This window comes from Lonchura striata, chromosome 6, assembly GCF_050655825.1.
Source record: "Lonchura striata isolate lonStrDom1 chromosome 6, ASM5065582v1, whole genome shotgun sequence".
NCBI classification, from domain to species: domain Eukaryota; kingdom Metazoa; phylum Chordata; class Aves; order Passeriformes; family Estrildidae; genus Lonchura; species Lonchura striata.
The window spans coordinates 39,220,450-39,237,500 of NC_140708.1; the positions used below are offsets into that span (position 1 = coordinate 39,220,450).

At 42.2% G+C, this 17,051-nt stretch overlaps 2 long non-coding RNA genes across 3 annotated transcripts in view; one reads left to right on the forward strand and one right to left on the reverse strand.

Moving 5' to 3' along the window:
* Nucleotides 1-5,671, forward strand: part of LOC110478376 (uncharacterized) — a 39,120-nt gene extending 33,449 nt beyond the window's left edge. Inside the window, exons 5-7 of one of the 2 annotated variants that reach the window (XR_014956200.1) lie at nucleotides 1,563-1,652; nucleotides 2,448-4,105; nucleotides 5,063-5,671. This is a non-coding gene — a long non-coding RNA (uncharacterized LOC110478376). Of the gene's footprint in view, nucleotides 1-1,562; nucleotides 1,653-2,447 lie in introns of both variants that reach the window. The other variant, XR_014956199.1, reaches the window with a different exon arrangement.
* The window catches only part of LOC146767095 (uncharacterized), a 31,220-nt gene continuing 18,621 nt past the window's right edge, over nucleotides 4,453-17,051 (reverse strand). The window contains exon 3 of the long non-coding RNA XR_014956201.1: nucleotides 4,453-4,588. This is a non-coding gene — a long non-coding RNA (uncharacterized LOC146767095). The remainder of the gene's footprint in view (nucleotides 4,589-17,051) is intronic.

Genomic DNA, 17,051 nt, shown 5'->3' on the forward strand with positions numbered 1-17,051 from the left:
GTGTAAGACAATGTGATAAAATATTTTACAGCCAAAAGCTCATTTTGCATCTGGAAAATTGTGTAAACTGATTGGGGGGGGGGGGGGAAAGAGAGAAATCTCATTAAAACTAAAGGTTATTTTTAATATGCTTCAAACAAAGCAACACTTCTAACTGCATCTCCCCTCCTCATATTTATTAAATTTGACAATTGTACGAGCGCCTGACGCTGTATTTAAATAAAGACGTAAAATGACAGAGAGCGTGGGGCGAGGCTGGGGACGGGGTTTGGAGCAGCGGGTGTTGGTGGGGACCCCCATGCCCGGGAATTTGGGGCGCTGGAGGTTCGGGGGTGCCGCTCCAGGCGTTGGGAGCGTTGGGTGTCGCGGAGCCCCGAGCCCCGAGCCCCGAGCCTGGCAGAGCCGCGGCACTGCCACTTTTATAGGGCTCTGCAAGGAGGAGTGGAGAGAAACAGGGATCTTTTTTTTTCCTCCCCTCTCTCTCTCTCTCTCTCCCTTTTCTTTTTTTTTTTTTTTCCAAATGTGCTTACAATTACCTCTCTGTATTTTTATTGTCTTTTTGCTAACCACAAAACTCACACTGGAGGCAAATCTTAACGGCTGAGGCTTTCCTCATGTAAATATTAGGAAATTACATTTGTACAAACTGCGCGGCTTTGTAAAGGGCGCTGGAGCCACTCCAACACAAATTAATCAGGATAAAGTTGCTCTATGTTCAACATGACCATAGTTTATTTTCTTAAAGTATTAATTTGTCAACAGCTTTCCTGCCTCGCTGTGACTCATGTGGATGGCATTGAGGGAAGACACAGATGCAATCTTGCTGCTATACCTTGTGGTTTTAGGAACCAGCTCCAGTTAATCAAACCATAATTGTATTTAATTCCTCAATATTTGTTTTCCCACCAAAGTCAAATGACTGAAATATGAATATGAACCTGTGTTTAAATATTGTCTTCCCTAAAAACAAAAAAAAAAAAGAAAGAAAGGCATGAAACTATTTTAACTGTTTGCTAAACAATTTTTACTTCAAATTCCTTCCCTCTTCTGTTGTTTCCCCCCCTCTCTCGGCTCCAAAATAAATAAGCTCTGGCAATAGCTTTTCAGCTGGTGTCCTTTGCTTTTTCCCCTCCTCAGCCTTCCCCAGTGCTGGAAGCATTGCTTTCCACATGTGCCCCCTCCTTCTTCTGCCTTCACTTGCTGCTTATTATATCCCCCCATTTTTAATTATATCTTGATTTTCGTAAAATGATAATTTGTTGTTATGTTTCTGGAATGCAAACGTGAGCGTAATGGGATCTATTTTTCAGAGTTGCCAAAACAAATTAAGGAGAACATTCGGCTCTTCCTTTGCCAAATGTTTTAGTGTTTTTCCATGAAAGCAAATCTTATTTCGAACTGTATATTAAAGCTTAAGTAAATAATACTGCCTGTAAGAAGCAAATTCTATTGTAAAATCAGTTACTGTTTGCAGGTTTTGCTGGTGCTACCTGCACAGGGCTCTGCCTGGGAAGAATCGGGGTAACAATGAAATGTTGTTAATTTTAATTTGCCTTTTGCAGAGCGGGAAAAGCTGAACTTTTTTCCCCGAGTGCTGGACGCAGCCCCCATAAATATGGAGCATTTGTTGTGGCCGTCTCACGGATGCCCAGGTAGGCGAGGAGGCTCTCGGATAACGACATCACACGGGGCTGGAATGGGAGCAGCTTTAGGCACTGAGCTTTGTTAATTGTGGGGCCAGGGGCTCGCCTGTTCTTTAGCATCTTTTATTAACATACATCCCCAAATAATATTGACACTCTTCTTGTTTTATTAGCGCACGTTTACCTTGTTCATGGTTTTATTATTCAAGAATGCAGTTGTTGCCAAGTATTAATCAATATATTATGCTGCTCAGTTGGGCAAGCTGTACAAAAACATAGTGCCCCTAGGGTTAATACAGTCAAGAACTAGAAAAGTGTTTCAGACATGTACACAACATGTGGTTTACTATTATCATTAAATGAGGTGAACTGGGACTCTATACATATGGATTTTGAATTGCATAAATTTTGATTGATATCATTTGAAGACTGAGACCCTGAAAGGGTAGATTTTGTGAAAGACGATACACAGGCCAGCTATTACCACATACAATAATACCAGGAAAAATATCTGAAATGAGCAAGGCAGCTGGCTTTTAAATAGCTAAAACATAACATCAATACTTATTTTGAATAATGGAAAAAAGAGGTAAAAGATGTTGACCTCTGCCTGACAATAACATGTTCCAAAAGTAGAACTGGTCCCGGGAGAAAACCCCCTGCTCAACAGTAGCGACTAAGAATTTTTTTTCTTTCTCCCTCTCTTTCTTTCCTTCTTGTTTTCTCTTGCTTTTCTTTCCCTTTTCTTTCTTACTCTTATTTTTTTTCCCCATATTTATGCTTTATTCTCCCTCCCCATCAAAGGTAAATGGGCTTTTGAACACACAGACAGCCGCCAGAAAGGAAAAAAAAAAAAACAAACCAACAAAAAACGAAACCCCAAGAATTTTTTTGCAAATTCAGGAAACACTTGAGAGGTAAAACCAACATCCTGAGACAGGAGACAAGGCCAGCTTTTGACACCGGGCTGGACCTGCGAGGCCGAAGGAAACCTGGAGCCAGGAAGTGGCCGCTGCCGGGGTCAGGCCGCCGGGGACCCCGCGCCCCGCCGCGCACCGCAGGCCCCCACCAGCCTTTTCATGGGAAATTGCTGAAAATTTGCTGATCTGCATGAAACATTTATTGGAGGGGGAGAGGAAGAGCCTTCCCTTGGCTTCTTGTGGGTTCCTGGTTCATATGGCATTAAGTGGGGAACATAATGTATGCGAGGAGGCGGCAGGGCTCCGAGGCCCCGCGTCCATTTTTTTCCCCACTGTGTGATACACATGGAAAATTATCAATACCTCGCTCTAGCAGATTCCTTCAATTTGCCTGTATTTGTTCAAACTTTTGAGAGAGCACCGGATGCTTAATGCTTCATTTATGATTTATGCTCCATAAATGTATTAAAACATTAACCATATTTCTGCTATGGCATACTTGAATCCTCCCGGGGAAAAGCCGGAGTGTTTCTCAGGCTGCTACTCCGGCTTCCCTGAGGAGCGAGATTATTTGTGTTGTGTTACACCTCCAAGTGTTGATTAGGCCTCGGTGTTACCCTGACAGAAGTGTCGTGTGGTGCTTCTCTTTAATGGGGTAATAAGCTACATCAACTGCATGAAGGAAATGTTCCTTTTCAAGTCCGAAACGGCGAAAAAAGTTGGTGTGCGAATCCAGAAAAGGCTCCGTCCCCTCTGTCCCCTCCACTCCAGTGAAACCCTTTGGAATGGAAAAACTCTTGGCCATAGCACTTGGGTGGCTCTGCAAATTTATAATCGGGGTTAGAACTCTCTAATATATTAAATGGTTACACACCAGCCTTTGCTGAGCCTGGCTTTTAACTGCCTCGCAGCCTGGCAGGCTCCGAAACACGGTTGTTAATTGGAAAGCAGGAAGGTTAAAAAAGAGACAAACTAGTTTTCTGGCTTGGCTTTGACAGCCTGGGTTATTTATGCAGGTATTTTTTTTTTTAGTCTTTTTTTTCCCCCTCTTCTATTTTTTCCCCCCCTCTCTTTTTGTGCTGGGGTGGAGGGGTGAGGGCTGCCTGGAGGATTTCTTAGTGGTTGGGAAGCTTCACATTTTTCAGTAAGCATTATTGGGTAACAATTGGTGCAAACATTATGGAGGGGGAAAGGCACATAAATCACGAAATAAAAAAATAGTTTCTGCACATTTTCAAAAAACACGTTGTGCTCTCTGAGGTCCTTTTCATTTTAACCAAATCAGGGGGAACTTGTCCTCACAGCGGCAAGGCAGATGGAACAATAAATCACAGGAACCATTGACTGCCTGCAGTGTACTCTCCGCAGCTGTCACTTTTTTGTCTCTTTGGTTTTAGCTGACATGGTTTGAGGTCCACTGTGAACCAATCTGGACTTTTTTTTTACCGTCATATCCATCAAAACGACCAGTAGCCATCAACCTACTGCAGCGATCGATTCGTTTGCTTATTCTCACGCATAAGCCAATACTCAGCTCACTAGGTGAGGCTTGGGAGAAGCACCTCATTTTAGCTTTTTTTTTTCCCCCTCTTTCTTTCTTTTCTTCTTTTTCCTTTTTTTTTTTTTCTCCCTTTCGCCTCCAGCTACAGCTGTGATTTTCTGAGCAGTCTTGGCTAACGTTATTAAAGTTGCATCATGATAGATATAGAAGGGAGCGGGAAACAGCTTCCACCCGCACCAACAGCAAAACCCGGCAACAACCGCGGGGTTTTGCTGTTGTTGTCAGTGTTGCTTTTCAGGTGTAGCGAGACGCTTGCTAAGCTCGGAGTTTCCAACTCACTGCTTATTTTGCAAAGTAAACAAGCAAATGTTATGTGCATAACCTTAGCTGTCTCTGCAAAGGTCAGCGCCTGCCTGCCGATTTCCTCCGCTGCCTTTTGGTGGCACTCTGATGCCAGCGATTCCTCCCGCCGTGTTTGGGAAACAAGACGTCCTTTCTTAACAAAAGACTCAATCTACAAAAGGCTGCAAAACAAAAAAAAAAAAAAAATTGATTAAATTTGGACCGGAGTAGGAAAGTTTAGCTGGGTGGGGGAAATCGCCCGGTAAGCGCTGAACAGGCGCTGGTCCGGACCCTGGGCTGAGGGGTCGCTCAGGACCTTGTGGGATGCTGCAAAAACAGGGGGGCCCATCCACCATCCTACAATATCCGTGGCCATACAGAGGTGGGATTGGAGGTCGCATTCAGGGGGCTCAGTGTCTTTTCCAAGTGTCTTTTCCATTTTAACAAAGTGTCCGACCTGCCGTCTGTTGCTGAAATGAGCAGACTGAACTTCAGGACACAGTCTGGCTTTTTGTGGGATAAATAGCAGCAAGGAGATACATGGATAGTACAGTCAGGCATAGTAATGTTCTTTTTTAAATGTCAAATATACCTGCTTACTTTAAAAGCCTCCAGTTAGGTCAAGTTAAATTTATTATATACATTTTTTTTTATAGCTGAACTCCATGATTTTGACTTGAGGTGACAGCTGAAAAGCACCAGAAACCCTTGGAATTTCAGATCTATGTATTACTATAAAGGAAGAAAATAAAGTTCCGCTAAGAGAAGGCAGGGAATTGCATTTACCAAATATACATAGTTTTAAAAACACAACCCCTGAAACATTTACCTTAAAAAAAGTCAAGAGAGCAGAAGTTTTCTTTTGTATCTATAGAGCAAACATCCCTGGGATTTGTAATAAAAACCCAGTTATGAGATCCGGGGTCCCTCCTGTTAACAAGGATCTCTTAGCAGATATTGAAATATTGCCACGTTGGAGAGAAGTTATTTAAGGACCCTCCAGGAGCTGATGCGAAGGCAGATTCTGCTGAGAGTGTTTTCCTCTCTGTAAAGATTGGAAGGGAGCGTGTCCTGAACATATTCCACTTTAGAGAGATGCAACAAATAACGAGCTGCAGTCAAAGCCGGCCCCACTTCATGATGAATTTCAAGGAGTGTGACCAATAATCCTTCTACTTATCTTAAAAATCCTATGGAAGTAGTAAACCAGTTCCACAGAACTGAGAGCAAAGTGCGGAGGGAAAATAAACCAGAAACATCACAAACCAAGCCATCTGTCTGTGAGCAACCCAAGAACCCTGAGTCCACCCAAGTAGTTACTGCATGTTTTTCTGTACTGCTAATGGATTGCATATTGTTGAAAATATGAATTACAGAATAAATCAGAGCAGAGTGGAAATTATGGGTTGGATTCTATTCTTTGCCACAGTGAAATTACCAGGCTGATTCTGTTTGCTGCTATTGGGGTGCACATCAGATTAATTATTCAATGTAAATGACTGCAGATTGGCAGTCTGAGCTCTCTCCACATTTACCAACAGCCAGAGGAGCGAGGCTGGGAGTTGATGAGGGTCAGACCATTTTAGGCTGTGGATTTTCACAAACCTTTACTTACTACCCTTAATTCTGCAAGACACACACGCACGTCTTAAATATACCTTTAAAAATGTCTCATGCTGGGGACATGCCAAACATCTCTTGCTCCCTTTAGGGGAGACATGAAGAGTTACAAACCGTGAGCCCTGTGCCAGAGCTGCTGCCTAGAAAAAAGCCTGAAGTGACTCAGAGTTTTGGCTGAGGATGGAGAGCAGGATAAGAGGGCCTTGCTTATAGCAATTACGCAGAAATAAGGAATTTCACTCTGATTACCCTGCCAGCATAATCTATATATATCTAATATCAGATAACATCACCCTGCCTGTGAAAGGAAGGCCACTAATTCCGCAGTATTCTTATTTTCAAATGAATTCCAACGCCGAGAGCAGGGAGCAGCTTTGTTAAAAGGGACTGGCATTAATATGCCTAATGGGGACTTTTCTCCTGTTCCTACCTAACGGGCTTTAACACAATTCCACACTTCAACCAGGAAGCAGTTCTGCATATTTTCTAATTAGCTGTGGTAGACATTTAATACAAAGAAGGAGAGGAAAAAAAGGAAAAAAAAAGGATAAATAAGCTGTGTGAACACAAAACTTTGTCCAGAACACGGCGGGTTTAACCCCAAAAAGCCACGTGAGGTGGCTGCTGAGTGAGGTTTAATTGGAGCCCCCAGCTGCCCCCCTGGAATGCCCAGCACAGGCAGAGTCCTGGCAGGACCGAGCCGCAGGCGCTGCCGAGCGGGTGCCGCCGCCGCCGCTGTTGTTATTTTCCAAGAGGAAATATTTCGGGTCTGCCCTAACATTAGTGCAACATATCACTGCGGCTGCATTCCCTGCTGACTGCAGGCTGTTTGATGAGTAATTAGGAGACCTTCTCTTTAGTTTGTTTGACATATTTTACAAAACACGCGGATCTGTTAAAAATTTGCTTGTTCATTTAAAAGGCAGAGTTCCTAAATGGAGCAGAGTGTTTGCTAAATAGATATAATTTTAGGATGTGGGTTTGTTTTTGTTTGTTTGTTTTTTTTTTTTTTTTTGCTGTTGCAACTTCAAACACAATAGGCTCTTTTTGACTTAGAAAGGATTTTTTTTTTGTTTCTGTGGAGAAGTAATTATTGTTTGTGCATCTGTGTAGCTTCACTCAGAGCTCATACAGAGAGTATCTCTGTAATACTTAGAGATAAACATATCTAGACATACAGATCTCCATGTGTGTACTTAAGTTTGTTTATATTTTACACCCACACGTCAAAACTGGTATCATTAAGTACTTACTGGAAAGCAATAAACACAGCTCTCTTTGCTCTGCCCAGATCAAGGGTGAGCACTTTTTCCTTCATTTCTCATTAAAATATCTTTAGCATAGAAACCTCTGAGAAAATATTAAATATTCTTAGATATTCCAGCACTCATCTACTAAATACAATTTGAAAATCATCTGCTGCTTCAAATTGTATGATTTCAGCTGCTAATTTAGCTTCCCTAAATATGGCAGGGTTGTGTAATTAAAAAGTTTATTTTTTATTGATTTGAAAGCATTTGGAGTTTTTTAAAAAAATAAATATGATTTTCTTAATTTAAATTGTACAGAGAAGTGACACCTCTCAGCACCCTTAATTATATAATTAGATAATGTTGCTTCTTACAGTGTTCCAGCAAATTACAAATGAAAAATTAGACATTCAAAAATAGAAATATAACTGCTCTTTATCTAATGTCAAAAAGGAAAGAAACCCTCTGGTATTTAAAGCCAAGCAATCCTACTGACCAAAGGTTAAAGCTGTCCCCAAAAAAGCAATGCTGGAATAAGACTATGCTGGCCGAGATTAAAATCCTTTAGTGCTGCAAAATGTGAGCGCAGGGATGATTTAAAAGCCCTGTACTTTTCTAGTCAACTCCACTTATTGCTCCAGGCTGAGCATTTTGTTTTTCTTTTTTATTTTCTCCTCCTTTCTTTTATTATTTTTTTTTCTTTTCCATTGAACACTCCATTGCTTATTTAGGGGAAGCATCTCATTCATCTGTGCCTGCTTCTCGCCGAGACTTTTTCCTGCTGGAGAATTACTGCCTGGCACATCAATAGGCTGCAAATTATATAAGGGCTGTGTTTAACTTGCAGCCGGATTGCCATTGTCGGGAGGGTCCGTGTCTTTTAGCTAAACTGCCTTTTTCTGCAGGAATTTCAGATGTCTGTAATTGCTGCTCCTTTCAGCACAGCTTAAGGTATCAATATCAACTCGATTTGAATATCATAAGTGGGAAGTTGCTCTAAGCAAAACAAAAACATGTCAGTTGCCCAGGTGACATTTTGTAGCAAACAAGGAAATCACAACTCCAGGAAGTGTTGTATTTTATGCCAACAACAATATGACAGTTTTCTCTGTAAAGAAAACATGACACTTTTCCAAATATCAGAGGATGCCTCCGCTGCTCAAGGGATTCCTGTACTGTCACTGAAATGGAAGGTCACAGGCTGGTTTCATGATTTCTATAGTTTCAAAATGTTGTGGTGGAGCGTTTGCACGCTAAATGCTGTAGGCTAAGGGAAATCTTTCCCTTCATCTCTGAAAGAAGTGACAGGAAGAAAAAGGTCCTACTTTGACAGCAGTAACCTCTAGGTCTAGAGGTTCTGCCCCAAGCAACTCTGAAGTAAAATTACCTATGTTAATGTGTTGTCCTCGCTGTCATGCAGCCACACGTGTGCAAACCGTGGTCCAAGGGGAGAGTGTGCAGCCAGGGGCTGTGTGGGACCTCTGGAAAATCCTCCCGTCCCGTCCCTACCCGGCCCTGGATGGAATAAAGACCGGAAAGTTTCTGCAAGTTATTTCTTTTAAGAGGTGGAGTTTCCACTTCGACTTCAAGACCTACTTGCTATGTGGGTACCTGATTCTTGGAGTTTAAATAAACTGACTTTTGCTTTAGGCTGGGGGAAAAATGTTTTAACTTCAAGGCTATGGACAGGATCAAAACACATTTGTTTCCAGCCTTCCTCCTTTTTTTTTTTATTCTTCCCTCTCCTCCTTAAAAAAACACACCTTAGTCTATAGATTATATACTTCCTGCTGCCCTTTTTATAAGCAATAAGAATTTAATAACTGAAGGCAACTCTATAGTAATATTTATATGGGTCAAGTGGCTTAAAAGTATGCAATAAATGTAAAGTTATGAACCACATTGCCCCTTTTTAAATAATGCAGCTAGCACCAAGATATTATGTTTCATATTCTGGAAAAAGGTGTTTTAGCCGAGGCTTTAGGAGTACACCAGACATGAAAAGTTATACTGATCCCATAATAAAGTCACTGCCTGCTTAATATGGTGTGTTATGTAGAGCTCCAGATCTTAATAGCAGACCACAGCAAGAACGTCCCAGATGATATCAACAAAACCTTCGCTTTCTCATTAGCAATCAGCAAATTCTCCTGGTGGCTGCTGGTTTCAAATAAGGGCAAGTGCCTCAATGCCGAGAGGGAAGCCCAGTAGGATAATAGAAATAATGCAGTCTAATCAGCGGCGAGCACACGAGATCTCCCTGCCAGGGCAGGCACTGCTGGGCTGGGTGACTCCTCTTCTGCAGCTTTTAACAGCCCTCCCAGTCCTGAGGAGCAGGATCCATGGGATGGAGGGAAAGGCAGCTGGAAAATCCTCCTCGTGCATCCCCACCATCACCTCTCTGTCGCTGTTCACAGATAAGAGGGGTTTGAGGATGTTTGTGTAAAATTAAACATTCAAAATCCCCTTGCAGTCTCTGTGAATACCTAAAGAAAAGCTGCACTGGTTTCTGTGTATATAAAACACATCTATGTTTGCATGGAGAGAAGGGGCACAAATTGTTTTTATTTGCCCTCACAAAACCATCGACTTCTTTGATAAATCAGATCAACTCTTTCTCATCACAGCCCAGATGACCACTCCTTCCTCAGCCAGCACACTGCTGATATCGGCACCAGAGCTGCTACCTGCACTGGTATTTTTAGTCCTTATTGCTCTTGGATTTAAGCAGACTTTGTATTTGGACACACACTTGCAGCAGGGCATTATTAAGCGTGGGGACAACCATTGCTGTTGGCCATTCTGATGAAAATGTGAAGGACACGCCATTTAGGCTGCTCCTGCAGCCTAAATAATCCATGGCTGTGCTTGGGGAAATGAAGAACAGTTTTAGTTTTTGCACTGATTTTCTAATTGTAAGGGCTTTTTCCCCTCACATTTTCCCTTGTGGTATTCACGTGCTCTTAGAATATCCTGATTTCTATTGAAGAGCGATTTTTGCGCTCTTGTTCAGTCCTAGTTAAAAATTAAGCCTGAAAATGTAGCTGGTGCCATGCAAGGAAATGCAAGTCTAAGCTGCAGCAGTGTAAACAAAAAAGTGTTTTAAGAGGTGCTTAGCTGTGTTTTGAACCCTGATTAAGCCTAAGGTTACTCAGTGTTTATATGTGCATTCGCAGTGCACTGGGAAAATTCAGCATTTAATGGTTCCTGTGCTGATCTTTTGTTAGAGCCCTGGGCTGTGGTGCCCGAGAGCAGTGATTACTGGCCAGATTAAAAACCACAAACTCTTTCTAATTCCGAGTTTTGTCCAACTTTATTCCTGCTGATGTGAAGCAGGGCTCTGTATATCTCTTAGGGTTTGGGATTTTAAAAACTGCCACCACAAGTCAGTCCCCTGAGCTTTATTTAGCTGATTTAGCGGGGCAAGGTAGTGCTGTTTTGGACACATCAAATGGAATAGTTTCTATCTATGGGTCTCGTTATTGTTCTCAGGTCTGATTTTTTTTTTTTTTTTAATAGCCATGAGATGGTAAATGGACAAGGAGGGTACCCCTAAAGGGCAAAGGGCTCCAAAAAATGGGTTATAACTTAGGGAGATGAGGCAACAGCATAAAGCTGCATTTCCAACTTCTCTGCACTATTTTGAATTCTGTGAATGACCTTGCTGAGTACTTCATTCTCCTAAAATAACGAGCAGGTCAATACCAGTCCTGCTTGTGTGATAAAACACAGTAATTGCTGACCAGGACATGTCCACAAAGAGCCAGGAGAGCTGATCTGGGGAGCGAGGACATTTCCACCAGCAGGGTCAGGAGATCCTGACAGTTCAGGACAGTCCATGGCAGGGAAAGACAAGACATGTCGAGGCAGACTGAAAAAACAAACTGATGGATGAGGGTGACGTGACCAAAGGGAAAAATGTGTTGGCAAATAAATGCATATTTACTGAAAGAAAACCTCTTGTTTTTGAGAAGTGAGAGGTGAAATTGAGACTACTGATGGTAAATTGCACAATTATGGTGCTCAAGTGAGAGGGAAAAAGGAGCTCTGGGAGAAAATAGGCCCTGCAAGCACCAGCTACCAGCACCTCCACGGAGGTTAGAAATTTGGAGAAGGTTTCTGATATCAAAGCAACGAGGCTGTGGAGCAGACTTCATATGTGGGTAACGATGTGAAAAACCACTAACGGCCCCTAAAGCAGAGCCTGGTGACAGAGGATTAGAGGACACCTTGTCTGCACTGGAAAGGACCTGGGTGGGAAGACCCAAAGAGCCCCATTCAGTCCACCTTAATGGAAACACCCTGGAAACTGGAAATACTGAGGCACTCCTAGATCAGACTGTCTAAATTTCCATTTTTTGTTGTTTTTATTCCACGGCTTTAATCCATGCAGATTCCAGGGATAGGGAACACTTGGCCTCAGCCACTCTGCGGTGTGGGAGGGCACCTTGCAAGATGTGCTGCAGTAACACAGGCAGTGTTTGAGCTTCTATTTTACCTGAAAAAAGAGGATTTGGAGTGATTTGAACAATGCTGGTGTGCCACAGAAGAGTTCAGAGATTGAGGAGCTCAAGGTGAGGCAAGAGGAGGATGTGCTCTGCTCAGGTAGAGCAGATACAAAGGGCCCAGAGATGATGCCACCTCTCTGTGTCTTACTCTATAGGAACAAGAGACAGATTAAAACCAGAAAAGAAGCATAAAAAGAAAGACAACAAAGTAGAGGAAGGGGAATATTAAGATATTAGGCACCAATTCTTCCCTGTGATCCTGGTCGAGGAGTTGTGGCTGCCCCTGGATCCCTGGCAGTGCCCAAGGCCAGGCTGGACACTGGGACTTGGAGCAACCTGGGACAGTGGGAGGTGTCCCTGCCATGGCAGGGGTGGAATGGGGTGAGCTTTAAGTTCCCTTCCAACCCAAACCAGTAACTTTTGCCAAAGCTTTCAAGGCTGATATCAAAGTTGCCTTCCTCCAGCCTGGGGTCGCACTGGAATGGCACTGGCGTGCACTGTGCCTGGGGAGTGTCACTTGCATCGTGGTTTTCATTGCATCCCACATGTGGGAATGCCAGCCTTGGAGTCCTGGAAACCTTGTGTGTGTGCAGCTTCTCTGCTCGCCTGACAAGGGATCATTAGGAACTCGCTGATGTCTCTCTCTGTTTGTTCTACTTCACGAGACACTTCCCCAACTAATTTAGAGCAAAGCTTGGTGTTTACTTGGCTTCACAAAATGACACTCTTTTCCCCCCAAGATTGCTGCATAGTCTTGGCAAAGAATATTTACATAAACAGGCTTCAACTTCATCAAGAACAGGTCGGGAAAGGAGGGCAAATCCGAGTGGAAGGGAAATAAAGCAGTGCATGAGGCAGAGCAGTTGATCTCTCATTTAGGGCTGCAAAAGAAGCACTTGGAACACTTGTAGGGCTGGTGCAGCCCTGTTGAGAGAGTCACACAGCTACCTGAGACCCCTAAAACTCCTGGAAATACGGAGAAAGAGCTGTGGGAATGGTGGAAGGGCTCAGCCCTACTGCAGGGCTGGCAGGGGCAGCACGAGGCAGCAAATCACCCACAGCTTTGTGCTGCCCCGGCACACTGGAAGCCTTTGAAGCCTAGAAATGATGAAATTTGAATTGCTAGCAACCTCTCAGGGTCCTGGGGATAAAACCTCTAGGACAACTTTCCCCTGGAAGGAAGGGCGAGGGTGACAGCACTGCTGATGTCCCAACATGAGCGTGGCCATCATCCCCACAACTTCACTCCCCAACTTTTTCCAGCTTGAGGGAAAGGTGGCTCCTCAGTGCCCATTCCAGGAGCCGAGGGGTGTCTTGTGTGGACAGAAAGAAAAGGAATTAGTTGATGGGAAGCGGATGGCTCCGGTATGTAAATAAAAGCCACTCGCATCCTCATTATGGGGGCTCTTTTGAATAAATGTTAGCCTTTAAGTGCCAGCTGTCACTCTATGCATGGCCTCCCTTCTTACAACTAACCTCTCTGTCACCTCGCCTTGTCTCCCTAACTTGTCCTATTATGCAGTACCAAGCTGAGTCATTGTTTCAAGCAGGAGGTGACATGTTAATAGCTTAATAATAGTATAATCTCGCAAATAATAATATGCTGTCACACTGTCTGAAGCACAATGTTTACAGGAGAAGTGGTAATGTATGATGACAGTAATTTGAATAAAAATGAATTTACTGCTCTTGTCTCATTTGCAGTAAATTTTCGCATCTTTCATGCACAACTGGTGCTCCATGACCTCTTTCATTATTGTGTTCTCAGTGGCTGCTGCCTGCTTTAAAGTGAAAGGCAGGCAAATGAAACAGAAACCTGCAGCTTAATAAGGAGACTCCAGAAAAGAGTTTCTGGAAATCTCACTTTGTTTGTTTGTGGAGCCGAGGCGGTGTTGGCCAGGCTGTTTAATTAATGCAGGCTGGAGGTGCTGATTGAAGAGCAGGCACGAGCTGATACGATTCTGGATTGGCAATTTACAAAATAATCATAATGAAATTGTGGCAGAGGGGGAAAAGTGCTCGGAATGCAGAGAGGATTGCTGGGATTGGAATTCAAGTTTGTGCAGTTTAAGGAAAAACTGTTTTAAATGCTCTGGGTGGTTGATGTGGGGAAAAGCAATCCTTGAGTTAATTATAAATGAGTGGTGGTGTGATAGTGGACTGGTAAAACTTAAAAATTATCCCTGAATACATAAAATATTTGGTTCTGGGTGGTTTCTGCCTCGCCCTGTGCTGTATCATAAAATTCTGCCATTTCCATGTCTGGTACAGACCAGGACTCCCAGTATTATCCTGACAAATAAATAGGGAATGTACTCTGTATCAAAACTGCCTTTGGAAAGTCTAAATTCCTAGGACAGTTCTACTTCTCTGAAAGAAAAAAGAACTTATTATGTGATGTGGTTCATTTGATGAAAAAGAAGAAAGTTTACAACTCACAACTGATATGCCTGGACTAAATTTAGTTTGATGGAATGAGGACAACTAATTGAAACTTGCTGGGACTCGAAACACTGCACAGGACAGATTCTCCCTAAAACTGCTGGGTTTTATCTAAGTTTAAGTGGATGTATAGAATTAAAAAATGTGGTTTGCATGACCTGGTTCCTAGGTTGACATAATTAAGACCCCAGTTTACCTCTCTGCATTTATATATACAAATGTGGTTATGTACTTTTTTCATTACTCGTGCTTGTACCTAATAAATAAAATATTTTCCTCCAAACTGAAAGTTTAGCTGTGTTAGGTTTTTTTCTTTTTGGCAATAGCACTGCTGCTTCTTTTTTGATCCCTGTGAAGAAACTGAGAGCTGAGCTGGAGATCAGCCCCACTGATAGCTGGGAAAATCCAACAGGAAATGGACACACTTGGTGATGGATTATCATAAGACAGAGTTTGTTGTATTTTTGAATCTGAGTTTTTAAGAGGGACAAAAATTCGTCTTCTGTATCCCAGCTTTGCACACTGGTGCTAAAGGCTGAAAATTATGAAAATAATACATTGTTTTAAGTAAATCAAAACTGCTCCCAAATCTAACCCCATGGCAGGGGATTGGAATTGGATGGCCTTCAAGGTCCCTTCCAACCCAAAAATCCATGAAGAGAGTGCAGCTTCTGGGTTTCATAACCACCTTGCAAGGATGAGATTGTTTTTGAACTGAATTTTCCATTTTTTTTTCACATGAAAAGTGCAAGAGCTTCACTGGGATTCTTAGAGTTGCAAGGGCTGAATGACCCCCTCCAGGTAACTGCATTAAAATAAATTGTTTCGATGAAAAGATTTTTCTGTTGTAAAATATTTTCTGCTTAAAAATAATTCATGTTTTCCCAGCGTAATTTTAACAATTTTCTTCATTTTGGAAATCCCTGTACTGTGCACCAAAAATCAAGACACTTGTGACATTACACAGCTAAATAATGATTAATGGAGATTATGTGCAAAAAGGTAGAAAAGAACAGAGCAACAAAGCCTCTCTTTGGCTGATGGAGTTTATTTCATGTATATAAAAGGTCTCTTTCCCCTGAATCACTGATGTTCAAGGGGATAATGACACCTCTATGTAGTGCTTGAAACTCAAAGATCCTTTTTGTTGCCACCTTTAAATTATTTAAATGTAGGCGAATCTGATTAAAGCTATTAATTAGATGTATTTAAGATTGGCAAATATGTCACTGTCCTGAACAGCCAATGTCATCCACTGATACGTGTCCGTTATTTGCTAAATTGCAAGAAAGTTTCTTGCAATTTTTTTGTCTCGGGGAAAAAAAAAAAAAACAAACAAACAAACAAAAAAACCCCCAAAAAAACCCAAAAAATGTTGTGTTTGTGGAAATAAATAGTGGATGGACCTGATTTTCATGGCATGAAAGTCAAGTGGAGTTTTTAATTGACTCCAACAGGCGCTGGATCAGGCCGGTGGGGTGTTTGGTGCTCAGTTACAAGTTAGTGCTCTCTCTAATCACCTTGTTCTCTAAAGGAAATAGATACTAAACAGGAACCATCTGGTAATACATTCTGTACCTCTTAATTACAATGTTTTGAGTGGCACCTAAATAAATTTCATTTACAAGCACATGACTGCTTGTCAAAAGCTCTGTTGATAATTTTATTATTGTAGTTTACCTTCTCGCTTAATGACCCCGGCCCAGTAAAGTCAGGAATATTCAGCTCCATAAGAAAAAAAAATAAAAAATATTGTCTTGAAAATAGAAAGACACAAACTCCATCTCTCATGGTGTGTTTCTGATTATTTTTAAATTTTTGGAATACGCGTGACATGGGGGTGGATCTGAAATCAAAAATTACCAAAATTCTGATTTCTTGGTAGAGAGGAGAAGCTGAGGCAGCTCTGCAGAGAGCCTGGGATGGTTGTAAAGCACTCATGTTATTTTATGATCTCTATGTTCCTGTGTAGATGTACTGTAGCATTTAGACAATTTTCTCTTTGTTAGCTGCAGGAAAAGATCAATATTATAAAGAAGTTGAGTGACTCTGTGAATTACTCTCCTGCGTTTTCACCCTGGGAAGTGGGGATTTAAATCCTGTCTCTGGTTTGGAGGCTGAACCACAAACCCAGCTCCAAGACCACTTTGGAGCCACCCCTAAATTTGAAGGTTTCCAGTTTGGGGTTGCTGCTAGAGCTGAAAATGGGTTTTTTGATGTCTTAGTAATCGCTGGTGGAAATTAATCTGTATTGAAAAATCAACATATAATGTGGTGGGATGATTAGCAGCCTCTTTGGAGAAAAACCTGGGGCAGCACTGGGATGGAGCAATACCCATGGAAGGTGCCACCTCGGTGCTTGCTCTGCCCTGGCACCATGGATTTCACAGAAGGGTTTTTTGGGTTGCAGGCAAAGATTTTGTCATGCCACAGCATCTGATAGTGGCACATCCTCTCACCAGGGATAGGCAGCTTCCTGCACAGCAAATCCTCATCTGTCTACATTGAATAATTGTTGGAGACAAAATAAATTACAAATAATGTGCAGCTTTTGCTAAGTTTCACTGGGAAACTGCTAATTCAGCTTTGTGTTCAAAAGTCTTTTTAAAATAGCAAGTTGGAGGAGACAAAAATCCTAGGAGGAAAGGCACAAGGGAGGTTTCTGGGAAAACAGAAGGAATGTGGCACCTGGAGGGGTTTTGTCCAGTTCTTTGGGATGAGCTACCCATGGGAAAACATAGAGGCATAAAAAATAAAATAACCTTATTTCTAAATTCATGGCAAATTAAAAAAGGAATCCTACTGCTCTCAGCAGGGTCCTTTAT